This window comes from Salvelinus fontinalis, chromosome 18, assembly GCF_029448725.1.
Source record: "Salvelinus fontinalis isolate EN_2023a chromosome 18, ASM2944872v1, whole genome shotgun sequence".
Classification (NCBI taxonomy): domain Eukaryota; kingdom Metazoa; phylum Chordata; class Actinopteri; order Salmoniformes; family Salmonidae; genus Salvelinus; species Salvelinus fontinalis.
In genome coordinates, this window is record NC_074682.1 from 33,528,776 (window position 1) to 33,545,517 (window position 16,742).

Sequence of the window (16,742 nt, forward strand, 5' to 3'; positions counted from 1 at the left end):
GTAGCCATGAAGTGCTTTGAAAGACTGGTCATGGCTCATATCAAAACCATCATCCAGGAAACCCTAGACCCACTCCAATTTGCAAACCACCCCAACAGATCCACAGATGATGCAAACTCAATCCCACTCCACACTGCCCTTTCCACCTAGACAAAATGAAAACCTATGTGAGAATGCTGTTCATTGACTACAGCTCAGCGTTCAACACCATAGTGCCCACAAAGCTCATCACTAAGCTAAGGACCCTGAAACGAAACACCTCCCTCTGTAACTGGATCCTGGACTTCATGACGGGCCGCCCCCCAGGTGGTAAGTGTAGGCAACAACACAACTGCCACGCTGATCCTCAACATGGGGGTCCCTCAGGGTTGCGTGCTCAGTCCACTCCTGCACTCCCTGTTCACCCACAACTGCATGGCCAAGCACAACTCCAACACCATCATTAAGTTTGCTGAGGACACAACAGTGGTAGGCCTGATCACCGACAGTGATGAGACAGCCTATAGGGATGAGGTCAGAGACCTGGCAGTGTGGTGCCAGGACAACAACCTCTCCCTCATTGTGAGCAAGGCGAAGGAGATGGTCGTGGACTACAGGAAAAGAAGGGCAGAACTCGCCCCCATTCACATCAACTGGTCTGTAGTGAAGCAGGTCGAGAGTTTCAAGTTTCTCGGTATCCACATCACCAACAAACTATCATGGTCCAACCACACCAAGAAAGTTGTGAAGAGTGTGACAACAGCTTTTCCCCCTCAGGTTCCCAGATCCTCAAAAATGTTATGCAGCTGCACCGTCGAGAGTATCCTAAACGGTTGTATCATCGCCTGGTATGGCAACTGCGAGGCATCCGACCATAAGGTGCAACAGAGGGTAGTGGGTATGGCCCAGTACATCACTGGGGCCAAGCTTCCTACCATCCAGGACCTATATACTAGGACCAGGCAGTGCCAGAGGAAGGCCCAAAAAATTGTCAAAGACTCCAGTCACTCAAGTCATAGACTGTTCTCTCTGCTACCGCACGACAAGTGGTACTGAAGCGCCAAGTCTAGGTCCAAAATATTTCTTAAAGGCTTCTACCCCCAAGCCATAAGACTGCTGAACAATTAACGAAATGGCCACCCCCCCCCCACACTTTGTTTTTACACTTCCGCTACTTACTGTTTATTTTCTATGCACAGTCACTTTACCCCTACCTACTTGTACAAATTGCCTCGACTAACCTGTACCCCTGCACATTGACTCTGTACTGGTCCCCCCTGTATATAGCCTCATTATTATTATTTTATTGTGTTACTATTTTAAATTTGTTATCTTTTACTCTAGTTTATTTAGTAAATATTTTCTTAACTTTATTTTCTTAAAACTGAAATGTTGGTTAACCTCTTGGAACTATAGGGGGTGCTGTTCCGCATTAGCATATTTGTGTCTCCAAATTAAACTGCCTCGTGCTAAATTCTTGATCGTACAATATGCATATTATTGTTATTATTGGATAGAAAACACCTTCTAGTTTCTATAGAAGTTGAAATTTTGTCTCTGAGTTGTACAGAACAATTTCTACAGCACTTTTCATGACAGGGTTCAGATTTCAATTTTTTTTACCTCTGATCTGGGGTCTGTTTTTAAGGCGACAGTGAATGCTATGAAGAAACCGACACTGCCTACGTCTTCCTCTGGGTGTCTGTACGTCATCACGCTTTCAATGGAATCGATGGGATATTCACAGCCAGTATAAAAGACCAAAATGTATAGAGACCGCCCTTTCTCGTCGTGCGCCTGAAGCGTGAAGGGCATCGGACCTGCCTCGTTCCAAATCGTTTTCTAACCAGCAATATTTCTCCGGTCATGTTTTTACTCGTTTTAGGTGTTAAAAACATCATAATGTAGTTAATTTGAACAGTTTTATAGCAATTTATATCCGTTTAGTGCGATTTTAGAGGAATTTATTTGTTGTGCACTCTGAAACTTTGGACACGTTTTGGGGTGTCGGTCGTTGGTGGTGGACATTTCGAAGGACAGAGGACATCTATCGACCAAAAGACGTTTATAACATAGAAAGGATACATTGCCCAAGAATCTGATGGAAGAACACCTCAAAGTAAGCAATATTTAATATGATAAATCGTGTTTCTGTCGAAATATTTTAAACGCATATTTCGCCATTTTGTTTGGTATAGCTTCACTTGGCGAACCCTGTATTGAAAAGTAAGGATAATTTTAAAAATGTAAATCAGCGGTTGCATTAAGAACTAATTTGTCTTTCGATTCCTGTAAACCCTGTATTTTTTAGTCAAGTATATGATTAGCTATTAATTAAACCAGATCACTCTGAAAGATGGCGACCGACATTTTCAGGCTTGTTTTGCTACTATTTTCATTGTGTAACCACGGTTTTGTATGGCTAAATATGCACCTTTTCGAACAAACTGTATATGTATATTGTAAAATGATGTTACAGGAGTGTCATCGGAAGAATTCTGAGAAGGTTAGTGAAAAAATTAATATCTTTTGGCGATGTTGACTTTTATCGCTCACTTTGGCTAGAATCAATGCTGGGCTGCTATGTGCTATGTGCTACGCTAATATAACGATTTATTGTGTTTTCGCTGTAAGACACTTAGAAAATCTGAAATATTGTCTGTATTCACAGGATCTGTGTCTTTCGATTAGTGTATGCTGTGTATTTTTACGAAATGTTTGATGATTAGTAGTTAGGTAAACACGTTGCTCATTGTAATTATTCTAGTCCATTTGTGACGGTGGGTGCAATTGTAACCTATGGCAGCTACCTGAAATATGCACATTTTTCTAACAAAACCTATCCCATACCATAAATATGTTATCAGACTGTCATCTAATGAGTTTTTTTGTTGGTTAGGGGCTATAAATATCTTAGTTTAGCCGAATTGGTGATGGCTACTGGTGTTGGTGGACAAATAAAAGATGGTGGATTATGCTAATGTGTTTTTAGGTAATAGATGTACATCTTTACATATTGTGTCTTCCCTGTAAAACATTTTAAAAATCGGAAATGGTGGCTTTATTCACAAGATCTGTATCTTTCATCTGGTGTCTTGGACTTGTGATTTAATGATATTTAGATGCTACTATCTACTTGTGAAGCTATGCTAGCTATGCTAAACAGTGTGTGGGGGGTGGGGGGTGCTCCCGGATCCGGGTTTCTGAGGCAGTAGAAGTTAAGGGTTCGTTGTCCCTTCACCAGGATGGTTGAGCTAACATGTGCTAATGCGATTAGCATGACGTTGTAAGTAACAAGAACATTTCCCAGGACAAAGACTGTCACGTTCCTGACCTGTTTTCTGTTGTTTTGTATGTGTGTGATGGTCAGGGCGTGAGTTTTGGGTGGGCAGTCTATGTTTTCTGTTTCTATGTTGGTTTTGGGTTGCCTGGTATGGCTCTTAATTAGAGGCAGGTGTTTTGTGTTTTCCTCTAATTGAGAGTCATATTAAGGTAGGGTGTTCTCACTGTTTGTTTGTGGGTGATTGTCTTCCGTGTCAGTGTATGTGCGCACCATACAGGACTGTTTCATTGTCGTTAGGTATTTGTAGTCTGTTCCTGTTCGTGCGTTCTTCACGTTGTATGTAAGTTCGTGTCCAGGTCTGTTTACTTCGTTTTGTTGTTTTGTAAAGTATCAAGTGTTCTTCGTGTGTTTAGTTTCGTCTTGTTTATTAAAATTCATTATATATTCACAACCCGCTGCATTTTGGTCTTTCGATCCTTCTCTCCTCTCCTCGTTTGAGGAGGAGGATTACGACACCCGTTACAAAGACATGTCTTATATGGGCAGAAAGATCCAATTATTGTTAATCTAACTGCACTGTCAGAAAGCTTTGTTGTAGAGGGTTTAACACAAAATCTGGGGAGGGGCCAGGATGAGAGAGCTTCCTACTGTCTGAGCTGTGTTGTTGAAATAAATTGAGAAGAGCGTGGGGCCTAGGATTGAGCCTTGGGGTACTCCCTTGGTGACAGGCAGTGGCTGAGACAGCAGATGTTCTGACTTTATACACTGCACTCTTTGAGAGAGGTAGTTAGCAAACCAGACCAAAGACCCCTGTTACGTTCGTCATAGTGATTGGACCAAGACGCAGCGTGGTATGTTTCCATCCCTTTTAATAGGAAGAGAAAACTTCAAAGAATAAAACAACAAAGCGAACAAACGAAACGTGAAGCATAATAATGCTCACAGGCAACATTACATAGACAAGATCCCACAAAGCACAATGGGGAAATGGCTACCAAAATATTATCCCCAATCAGAGACAACGATAAACAGCTGCCTCTGATTGGGAACCACACCAGGCCAACATAGACATACAATTCGCCTAGATAACCCACACTTAATCACACCCCAACCTAACCAACATAGAGAATAAACAGCTCTCTATGGTCAGGGCTTGACAACCCCTCAGAGACACCAATAGTCCTTAGCCAGCTCACAAGAATGGAATGGTCAACCGTATAAAAAGCTTTGGCCAAGTCAATAAAAAAAGCAGCACAACATTGTCACGACCGTGTACTGGAGAGACGGACCAAGATGCAGCGGAATAATGATACATCTTCTCTTTTTATTTAAAGAAGATGAACGAACACGACACACTTTAACAAACTATACAAAACAACAAACGACCGTGAAGCTAAATAACGTTGTGCACATACACATACAGGCTACAAACGTTCTACATAGACAATTACCCACATCACATGAAAGCCTATGGCCACCCTAAATATGGCTCCCAATCAGAGACAACAGAAATCAGCTGTCTCTAATTGGGAACTCATTCAGGCAACCATAGACTCTCCTAAACAACTAAACCAACATAGACAACGCTAGACACATGCACTACACACAAACCCATACAATACACCCAACACCCCCTTTACCATATAATCACCCAAAACCGACAAAACACAAACCTTCCCCATGTCACACCCTGACCTAACTAAAATAAAGAAAACAAAGAATACTAAGGCCAGGGCGTGACATAACCACCCCCTTAAGGTGCGAACTCCGGGCGCACCATTACACAGTCTAGGGGAGGGTCTGGGTGGGCTTCCATCCACGGTGGCGGCTCCGGCTCTGGTTGTGGTCCCCACGTCACCATAGTCCCTAACCGCCTCCTTAGCTTCCTCCAAATGACCCCCCTCCACATTAACCCCATAGCATTAAGGGGCAGTTCCGGACTAAGGGGCAGCTCCGGACTAAGGGGCAGTACCAGGGTAAGGGGCAGTACCAGGATCAGGGGCAGTACCAGGGTAAGGGGCAGTACCAGGGTAAGGGGCAGTACCAGGGTAAGGGGCAGCACCAGGATAAGGGGCAGCACCAGGATAAGGGGCAGCTCCGGACTGAGGAATGGCAGCTCCGGACTGAGGAATGGCAGCTCCGGACTGAGGGACTGCCCATGACTGGCTGACAGATCTGGCTGCTCATGGCTAACTGACGGATCTGGCTGCTCATGGCTGGCTGACGGATCTGGCTGCTCATGGCTGGCTGACGGATCTGGCTGCTCATGGCTGGCTGACGGATCTGGCTGCTCATGGCTGGCTGACGGATCTGGCTGCTCATGGCTGGCTGACGGATCTGGCTGCTCATGGCTGGCTGACGGATCTGGCTGCTCATGGCTGGCTGATGGATCTGGCTGCTCATGGCTGGCTGACGGATCTGGCTGCTCATGGCTAGCTGACGGATCTGGCTGCTCATGGCTAGCTGACGGATCTGGCTGCTCATGGCTAGCTGACGGATCTGGCTGCTCATGGCTAGCTGACGGATCTGGCTGCTCATGGCTAGCTGACGGATCTGGCTGCTCAAGGCTAGCTGACGGATCTGGCTGCTCATGGCTAGCTGACGGATCTGGCTGCTCATGGCTGGCTGACTGATCTGGCTGCTCATGGCTGGCTGACTGATCTGGCAGATCCTGTCTGATTGGCGGCTCTGGCAGATCCTGTCTGGTTGGCGGCTCTGGCAGATCCTGTCTGGTTGGCGGCTCTGGCAGATCCTGTCTGACGGACGGCTCTAGCGGCTCCTGTCTGGCTGGCGGCTCTAGCGGCTCCTGTCTGGCGGACGGCTCAGTAGGCTCATGGCAGACGGGCGGCTTTGCAGGCTCATGGCAGACGGGCGGCTTTGCAGGCTCATGGCAGACGGATGGCTCAGATGGCGCTGGGGAGACGGATGGCTCAGACGGCGCTGGGGAGACGGATGGCTCAGATGGCGCTGGGGAGACGGATGGCTCAGATGGCGCTTGGCAGACGGGCAGTTCAGGCATCGCTGTGCAGACGGCAGACTCCTGCCGGCTGAGGCGCACTGTAGGCCTGGTGCGTGGTGCCGGGACTGGTGGCACCGGGCTGGGGACACGCATCTCAGGGCTAGTGCGGGGAGAAGGAACAGGGCATACTGGACCCTGGAGACGCACATTAGGCCTAGTGCGTGGTGCCGGCACTGGTGGTATCGGGCTGGGAACACGCTTCTCAGGGCTAGTGCGGGGAGAAGGAACAGGGCATACTGGACTCTCAAGGCGTACTATAGGCCTTGTGCGTGGTACCGGTACTGGTGGTACCGGGCTGAGGACCCGCACATCAGGACGAGTACGGGGAGAAGGAACAGTGCGTACAGGACTCTGGAGACACTCAGAAGGCTTGGTGCGTGGTGTAGGCACTGGTGGTAATGTGCTGGAGACACGCACCACAGGGCTAGTACGTGGAGGAACAGTAACAGGACGCACAGGACTCTGGAGACACACAGGAGGCTTTGTGCGTGCTGTAGGCACTGTCTTAACCAGACGGCTAGCACGCACCTCAGGACGAGTATGGAGAGCTGTTCCCGGTGACATTAACTCACCAACACGCTCATTCGGACGGATGCCGTGCCTCATGCACCAAACCAGTACATCCCTCATAACTCTCTCCTCCAATTTCTCCATTAATTCCTTTACTGTCTCTGCGTCGCTCGCTTCCAAATCCGCCCTCACCGGCTCCTTACGGTAAGCAGGAGGAGTTGGCTCACGTCTCCCGACTGACCCAACTAAACTACCCGAGAGCCCTCCCCCAAGAAATTTTTGGGTTTGACTTACGGGGTTCCAGCCTTGTTTCCGTGCTGCCTCCTCATATCGCCGCCTCTCTGCTTTCGCTGCCTCCAGCTCAGCTTTGGGACGGCGATATTCTCCCGGCTGTGCCCATGGATCTTCTCCGTCCAATATTTCCTCCCAACTCCAATAATCCTGTGTAGCAGGCCACTGCTCCAATTCACGCTGCTTGATCCTTTGTTGGGTAATTCTGTCACGACCGTGTACTGGAGAGACGGACCAAGATGCAGCGGAATAATGATACATCTTCTCTTTTTATTTAAAGAAGATGAACGAACACGACACACTTTAACAAACTATACAAAACAACAAATGACCGTGAAGCTAAATAACGTTGTGCACATACACATACAGGCTACAAACGTTCTACATAGACAATTACCCACATCACATGAAAGCCTATGGCCACCCTAAATATGGCTCCCAATCAGAGACAACAGAAATCAGCTGTCTCTAATTGGGAACTCATTCAGGCAACCATAGACTCTCCTAAACAACTAAACCAACATAGACAACGCTAGACACATGCACTACACACAAACCCATACAATACACCCAACACCCCCTTTACCATATAATCACCCAAAACCGACAAAACACAAACCTTCCCCATGTCACACCCTGACCTAACTAAAATAATAAAGAAAACAAAGAATACTAAGGCCAGGGCGTGACAAACATTGCTTAAAATCAAGGGCAATGGTGACATCATTTAGGGCCTTAAAGGTTGCAGTGACACATCCATTTTGCCTAGGCTACTGTAGACTATCTGAAATGAGATGTAGGCCTATCAGGGTCTATATGCTACCTGCATCTATCTAAGCAAACCATGGCAAAGTTCAATTATAATCATGAACTGAGATTTTAGTCTCTAGCCGATGCCTATTGAAATTCCAATAAATCTCACAAACAGGCCATTTATAACTGTTTTTAGTCTTAACATCTGGCACATAATAACAGCACAATTACCAGAAAATAGCCCAACTTTCATTTTTTTAAGTTCGTCCAAGTGTTTCTTGCTCAGAGATTTTGAGATTTGCGTCACTCAAACTCTCCCGTCTGATTTATTAATAGTTATGTCACACCCTGATCTGTTTCACCTGTCTTGTGCTTGTTTCCACCCCCCTCCAGGTATCGCTCATTTTCCCCATTATCCACTGTGCATTTATACCTGTGTTTTCAGTTTGTCTGTTGCCGGTTTGTCTTGTCTCGTCAAGGCTGCCAGAAGGTTTTTCCCGTACTCCAGTTTCTCTCTAGCCCTTGTTTTTCACACCACTCTGCCTGTCCTGAGCCTGCCTGCCGTTCTGTACCTGTCTGAAACTGCCCTGGATTATTGACCTCTGCTTGCCCTGACCCTGAGCCTGCCTGCTGTTCTGTACCTTTCTTACTCTGCCCTGGATTACCGACATCTGCCTGCCCTTGACCTGTTGTCTGCCTGCTGTTCTGTACCTTTCTTACTCTGCCCTGGATTACCGACATCTGCCTGCCCTTGACCTGTTGTCTGCCTGCTGTTCTGTACCTTTCTTACTCTGCCCTGGATTACCGACATCTGCCTGCCCTTGACCTGTTGTCTGCCTGCTGTTCTGTACCTTTCTTACTCTGCCCTGGATTACCGACATCTGCCTGCCCTTGACCTGTTGTCTGCCTGCCCCCTGTTTTTTAAATATACATCTGTGATTCAAACTGTCTGCATCTGGGTCTTATCCTAAGGGCTGATAAGTTATGCACATGCATAACTGGGGGTTGTGGTATATAGCCAATATACCACGGCTAATGGCTGTATCCAGGCACTCAGAGTTGCATCCTGCTTAAGAACAGCCCGTGGCCATATAGCATTCCCCCTCGTACCTTATTGCTTAATAATAGTAGTCAAACGAGTTGAATTGACATCCATTGATGGAAAATAATATGGTGAGTTTAATAAGGGCTTTTTCTCTTGTGACGTTTACAGATTTGTTTATGAAGTCATCTCATAGTTTGCAATAATTATTATTTTGTGCTTGTCTCCACACCCCCACCAGGTGCCTCCCATGTTCCCCCAATTATTCCCTGTGTAATTATACCTGCGTTTTCTGTTAGTCTGTTGCCACTTCGTCTTGTCCCGTCAAGTCATGACAGCATCTTTCTCCGTGTATTTTCCTCTTTCTGGGTTTTGTTCTAGTCTCCCCGGTTATGACCTGTTTTGCCTGTCTTGACCTTGAGCCTGCCTGACGACTATTACCAGGATTACGAACCCCTGCCTGTCCTCGACCTGCCCTTTACCTGCCCATCTACACTACCGTTCAAAAGTTTGGGGTCACTTCGAAATGTCCGTATTTTTAAAGAAAAGCAAAAAAAATAGTCAATTAAAATAACATCAAATTGATCAGAAATACAGTGTAGACATTGTTAATGTTGTATATTAATATTGTAGCTGGAAACGGCAGATTTTTTATGGAATATATACATAGGCGTACAGAGGCCCATTATCAACAACCATCACTCCTGTGTTCCAATGGCACATTGTGTTAGCTAATCCAAGTTTATCATTTTAAAAGGTTAAGTGATAGTTAGAAAACCCTTTTGCAATTATGTTAGCACAGCTGAAAACTGTTGTCCTGATTAAAGAAGCAATAAAACTTGCCTTCTTTAGACTAGTTGATTATCTGGAGCATCAGCATTTGTGAGTTCCATTACAGGCTCAAAATGGCCAGAAACAAAGACCTTTCTTCTGAAACTCATCCATCTATTCTTGTTCTAAGAAATGAAGGCTATTCCATGTGAGAAATTGCCAAGAAACTGAAGATCTCGTACAACGCTGTGTACTACTCCCTTCACAGAACAGAGCAAACCGTCTCTAACCAGAATAGAAAGAGGAGTGGGAGGCCCTGGTGCACAACTGAGCAAGAGGACAAGTACATTAGAGTGTCTAGTTTTAGAAACAGACGCCTCACAAGTCCTCAACTGGCAGCTTCATTAAATAGTACCCGCAAATCACCAGTCTCAACGTCAACAGTGAAGAGGCGACTCCGGGATGCTGGCCTTCTAGACAGAGTTGCAAAGAAAAAGCCATTTCTCAGACTGGCCAATAAAAAGAAGGATTAAGATGGGCAAAAGAACACAGACACTGGACAGAGGAACCAGCTGTTTCCAGCCACGATAGTTATTTACACTGTATTTCTGATCAATTTGATGTTATTTTAATAGACAGAAAATGTGCTTTTCTTTCAAAAACAAGGACATTTCTAAGTGACCCCAATTTTTTTACCGGTAGTGTATATTCAACAAATCTCTGAGACTTGAACCATCAGACTCATGTTCTTGCATCTGGGTCTCATCCTGAGTCATGATAGTTCGAACTGACCATGACTGACCCTGCAGACTCGGACCAGCTCTGCAACACTGTCTCCTCACAAGGAGCCACCACTGGAAAACACAAGTAGTTACTACATAACCTTATGGAACGATTGCACACCTTGGCCGAATACCATGACCATGCCGTCAGTGCATTGTTGGAACAATTCCTCAGGCTATCTATTAGGCAGCAAACCACAACGGAAACCTCCCAGACTCTCAGTAACCCTGCTACCAGTTGTGCTTCTCTCCAGCCTAACCCGGCTTCCCAAGAACTCTGCTTACCTCGTCCGGAGCGCTGAGGATCCTGGAACTTGCTGGGCGTTTCTCTCGCAGTGCTCTCTCATTTTCGAGCTGCAGCCCTCTTTCTTTCTGTTGGATCGTTCTAAGATAGAGTATCTTCTAACTCTGATGTCCGGGAGGGCCCTCCCCTGGGCTACGGCGGTGTGGGAGCAACAATCCACCGTTTGCCTTAATCTGGAGGATTTTGTGGCAGAAGTAAGGAAGGTGTTCGATTTTCCGTTGTCTGGGAGAATGCCAGCTCAGAAGCTACTTCAACTGCATCAAGACACCCGTAGTGTGGCAGACAACGCGGTAGAGTGCTTGGAACCTGGAATCCCTGTTCGACACGTTCCTTCATGGATTATCAGAGGGATTTAAGGACGAGCTCACAGCCTAGGAGCTGCCTTTGGACCTCAACTCTCTCATAGCCCTGACCATAAGGATCGATCGGCAACTACGGGAACGCAATAGGTAGAGGAGGTCTGTTCCCGGGTACATGCGCCCGTCTGCGGTTTTCCCCTCGTTTCCAAAGAACCCCGGAAATCCCTGGCGCTTGCATTCCCGCGAGAATCCGACTTCCCTCAGAAATGAGGATTGTCGACTCGCCTCCTCCTGGGCAGGGATAGATTGTTTAAGCAGACTGAGCTCTAAAAGCTGTGTGTATTGTGGAACTTCAGGACATTACATATCCAACTGTCCAGTAAAAAGCAAACATTTCTTGGGGGGGGGGGGGGGGGATCTAAGAGGTAGTGGGCCAAGGGCAGGTAGGAGACCTGCGCCCACTTCTCAGGCTAACCGTGGAGAGCGGGAGTACGGGCAGACACCGTGTTACGCAGTAGAGCGCACGGTGTCTCCTGTACGTGTGCATAGCCCGGTGCGGGTTATTCCACCTCCCCGCACTGGTCGGGCGACGGGGAGTATTCAACCAGGTAAGGTTGGGCAGGCTCAATGCTCAAGGGAGCCAGTACGCCTGCACGGTCCGGTATTTCCGGCGCCACCTCCCCGCCCCAGCCCAGTACCACCAGTGCCTACTCCACGCACCAGGCTTCCAGTGCGTTTCCAGAGCCCTGTTCCTCCTCCACGCACTCTCCCTATGGTGCGTGTCTCCAGCCCAGTACCACCAGTGCCTCCAGTTCCGGCACCACGCACTAAGCCACCTGTGCGTCTCCAGAGCCCTGTACGCACTGTTCCTTCTCCCCGGTCCAATCTCTCACAGCAAGACGATCGTGACAGCTAATGGGGACCCTATTAAAATACCAGATAGCAAATGTCAAGGCTGAGAAGTGTGAAATTCCTCACTCCACTATCTCCTTTCTGGGATACGTCATCGCTGCCAGGAACATTCAGATTGATTCGGACAAGGTGAGGGTGGTGGTGGAGTGGCCCCAACCCACATCCAGAGTGCAGCAGCAACATTTCCTGGGATTTGCTCAATTCTACCGCCACTTAATCCGGGGCTACATCACCATGGCTTCCACCCTTTCTGCACTCACCTCACCCAAGGTCCCGTTCACATGGTCCCCAGCTGCTGGGGTTTGCCCACTATGGTTTCTGGTGTTGCCGCATGCACGGTGTGTGGTCAGAATAAGACTACGCGGCAAGCTCCGGCCGGAACACTTAAGTTCCTAATCGCCCCTGGTCCCATATATCCCTGGACTTTGTCACTGGTCTCCCTCCGTCTGATGGATAGGTTTTCCAAAGCCGCCCATTTCATCCCCGTTCCCAAGTTACCCTCAGCCAAGGAGACAGCCCAACTCATGGTACAGCACGTCTTCCGAATCCATGGACTTCCGGTCAATATAGTTGCCAATCATGGTCCTCAGTTCTCATCCCGATTCTGGAAGGCATTCTGCACCCTCCTTGGGTTGTCGGCCAGCCTCTCCTCCGGGTTTCATCCTCAATCTAATGGCCAGTCGGAGCGTGCCAATCCAGACCTGGAGTTGACTCTTCGGTGCCTCGTCTCGGCCAACCCCACCACCTGGAGCCAGCAACTCGTGTGGGTGGAGTACGCCCGGAACACCCTTCCCTGCACGGCCACTGGTCTCTCGACCTTCGAGTGCTCCGTGGGTTATCAGCCCCTGCTTTTTCCTGAGCAAGAGGAAGAGGTCAACATACCTTTGGGCCAGATGTTCGTCCACCGCTGTCTGCGTACCTGGAAGAGAGCCCGGTCCGCTCTTCTTAAGACCACCTCCAGGTATCGATGACAAGCAGACCGTCACCGAACCCTGGCTCCTCCCTGTCGTCTCGGGCAGAGGGTATGGCTTTCTACTTAGGATCTGCCCCTCCGGGTGGAGTCCAGCAAACTTTACCCCTGTTTCATTGGCCCTTTCCCTATATCTAAAATCCTTGGCCCCTCTGCTGTTCATCTTCGGTATCCATCCTACGTTCCATGTGTCCAAGACAAAACCTGTGTCTCACTGTCCTTTGCCTTCAGATATCCCAGAGTAGCCAACTAACCCAGCTCTGTACAATATTGTATAGTGTCAAATTCTGTGATAAATCCAATATATTGGTTTTTGTTATCAATACTGTCAAGCTGTCAACAGCTGGACACTCTAGAATGCATTTTTTAGAGGGTACATTTTTTCTGTATGCTGGGACATATCTTTACCAAGAAATGATATGATCCATTAAAACTGCTTTCGGATCAGTGGTACGCTAGCGTCCCACCTCGACAACATCCGGTGAAATTGCAGAGCGCCAAATTCAAATTAAATTACTATAAATATTTAACTTTCATAAAATCACAAGTGCAATACATCAAAATAAAACGTATCTTGTCGTTAAACCAGCTCCCGTGTCAGATTTCAAAAAGACTTTACGGCGAAAGCATACCATGCGATTATCTGAGGACAGAGCTCAGCACACAAAACATTACAAACAGTAACCAGCCAAGTAGAGGAGTAACAAAAGTCAGAAATAGTGATACAATTAATCACTTATCTTTGATGATCTTCATATGGTTACACTCACAAGACTCCCAGTTACCCAATAAATGTTTGTTTTGTTCGATAAAGTCCTTTATATCCAAAAACCTCAGTTTTGTTACCGCATTTTGTTCAGTAATCCACTGTCTCAAACAACATCTGGTGAAATTGCAGAGCGTGTATCTCAACAAAACAGAAATTCTCATAATAAACATACATAAAAGATACAAGTATTATACATCAGTTTAAAGATAAACTTCTTGTTAATCCAACTCCCGTGTCAGATTTCAAAAAGGCTTTATGGCGAAAGCAAACCACGCGATTATCTGAGAACAGTGCCCAGCAGACAAATCATTACAAACAGTAACCACCCAAGTAGAGGAGTAACAAAAGCCAGAAATAGTGATACAATTGATCACTTACCTTTGATGATCTTCATATGGTTGCACTCCCAGACTCCATGTTACACAATAAATGTTTGTTTTGTTCGATAAAGTCCCTCTTTATATCCAAAAACCTCAATTTTGTTGGTGCGTTTTGTTCAGTAATCCATTGGAAGAAAGCGTGGTCACAGCAGGCAGATGAAAAATCTAAAAAGTACCATAAAAGTTCGTAGAAACATGTCAAACGATGTTTATAATCAATCCTCGGGTTGTTTTTGTCATAAATAATCGATCATATTTCAACAGGACAATAGCTTTGTCAATAGAAAAGAAAAAACAAGAAAGGCGCACTCCCAGTCACGCGAAGGACACATGTCTGGAAATTTCCACTGTCCTCTCATTGAAAGTGGTGTTTCTCCCTCATTTTTCAGAGTAAAAGCCTGAAACAATGCCTAAAGACTGGCCACATGTAGTGGAAGCCATAGGGATCGTGAACTGGGTCAAAAGTCTTTGTATGGTGGATAGGCTTTCAATGGAAAAACGGCCATTTCAAAATTTTCCTTAGGTTCTCGCCTGCCATATCAGTTCTGTTATACTCACATACATTATTTGAACAGTTTTGGAAACGTTAGAGTGTTTTCCATCCAAATCTACCAATTATATGCATATCCTAGCTTCTGGGCCTGAGTAGCAGGCAGTTTAATTTGGACACGCTTTTTATCCAAAATTCAGAATGCTGCCCCCTATCCCAAAAAAGTTAAAGGCTTTTGCAATGGAGAATTAAATGTTTCGTATTGGTCATGATCAGATAATACCTCACCATTTCACTCCGTTTTGGACCGTTTTGTTCTGTTTCGTACATATGTGTGAACGTGACCCAGGTCCCAAAATAATCTCTTATCGCCTTGCCTCGGTGATAACTCCCTTCAGCTATATTAAAACTTCTCCTGTTAAAACACAGTATACCCAAGTATAAATACAGTAATATACACACACTTAAGGATAAACCAACGTTTGGAGTAAAAAATAATAGTATATATATATATATATACACTGCTCAAAAAAATAAAGGGAACACTTAAACAACACAATGTAACTCCAAGTCAATCACACTTCTGTGAAATCAAACTGTCCACTTAGGAAGCAACACTGATTGACAATACATTTCACATGCTGTTGTGCAAATGGAATAGACAAAACTCCCCCAATAAAGGAGTGATTCTGCAGGTGGTGACCACAGACCACTTCTCAGTTCCTATGCTTCCTGGCTGATGTTTTGGTCACTTTTGAATGCTGGCGGTGCTTTCACTCTAGTGGTAGCATGAGACGGAGTCTACAACCCACACAAGTGGCTCAGGTAGTGCAGCTCATCCAGGATGGCACATCGATGCGAGCTGTGGCAAGAAGGTTTGCTGTGTCTGTCAGCGTAGTGTCCAGAGCATGGAGGCGCTACCAGGAGACAGGCCAGTACATCAGGAGACGTGGAGGAGGCCGTAGGAGGGCAACAACCCAGCAGCAGGACCGCTACCTCCGCCTTTGTGCAAGGAGGAGCACTGCCAGAGCCCTGCAAAATGACCTCCAGCAGGCCACAAATGTGCCTGGGTCAATAGGTGCACCTGGTTTATCTCATTTAAAAATCTCATGTAGGAGACTTCAAATAAAATGTATGGATTCAAGTTAGGTTTGCCTGAGCACTTCTGACCCAGTTCTACAGGTGCTGCACTGAAACCTTGGTGAGCAGAGGGAGTAAAGGTTATCAACAGAAACATAAAACCCTCATGTGTATTTAGAACTGGTATAGAAATCATTGGCCTTTCTGCTCAATCTCAACCGCCTCGGCCATCTCATCAAAGCCACTCTCAAATCTTACAATATTTTCCAATCCATTCGGTTATTGGAGTTGTTGCCTTTTTTATAGATTAGTTTGATTTACACAGTTTCTAAATGTGAATAGTTTATTTCCAAAACGCTATATCCACCAATTTTACACTTTTCTGTTTTTTCATCAGACATGATTGCTTATGGATACCTTCATGTGTGTGTAAAATATTACTGTTCTCAGATTTTTTATTCATACATTTTAGATGTGTATGAAATGTAGTTTTTTTGAAAAATGCTATATTCATTGTTTAGCTTTAATGGAATGTTCGTATCCTGTATATTTTGACTGTCGATTTAGTAGTATTTATTGAGATCCCCAATTAGCCGCTGCCAAAGTGATATGGTGATACACTATATATACAAAAGTATTAGTGGATTCGGCTATTTCAGACACACCCGTTGCTGACAGGTGTATACAATCGACCACACAGCTGTGCAATCTCCATAGAGAAACATTGACAGTAGAGTAGCCTTACTGAAGAGCTCATTGACTTTCAATGTGGCACCGTCATAGGATGCCACCTTTCCAACAAGTCAGTTCGTAAAATGTCTGCCCTGCTAGAGCTGCCCCGGTCAACTGCAAGTGCTGTTATTGTGAACGACTGAGTTCCAAACTGCCTCGGGAAGCAACGTCAGCACAAGAACTGTTCATCGGGAGCTTCATGTAATGGGTTTCCAAAGCTTGCCGCCATTGAACTCTGGAGCAGTTGAAACGCGTTCTGGAGCAGTCGAATCACGCTTCACCATCTGGCAGTGCGACAGACGAGTCTGTGTTTGGCGAATGCCAGGAGAACGCTACCTGCCCGAATGCATAGTGCCAACTGTGAAGTTTGATGGAG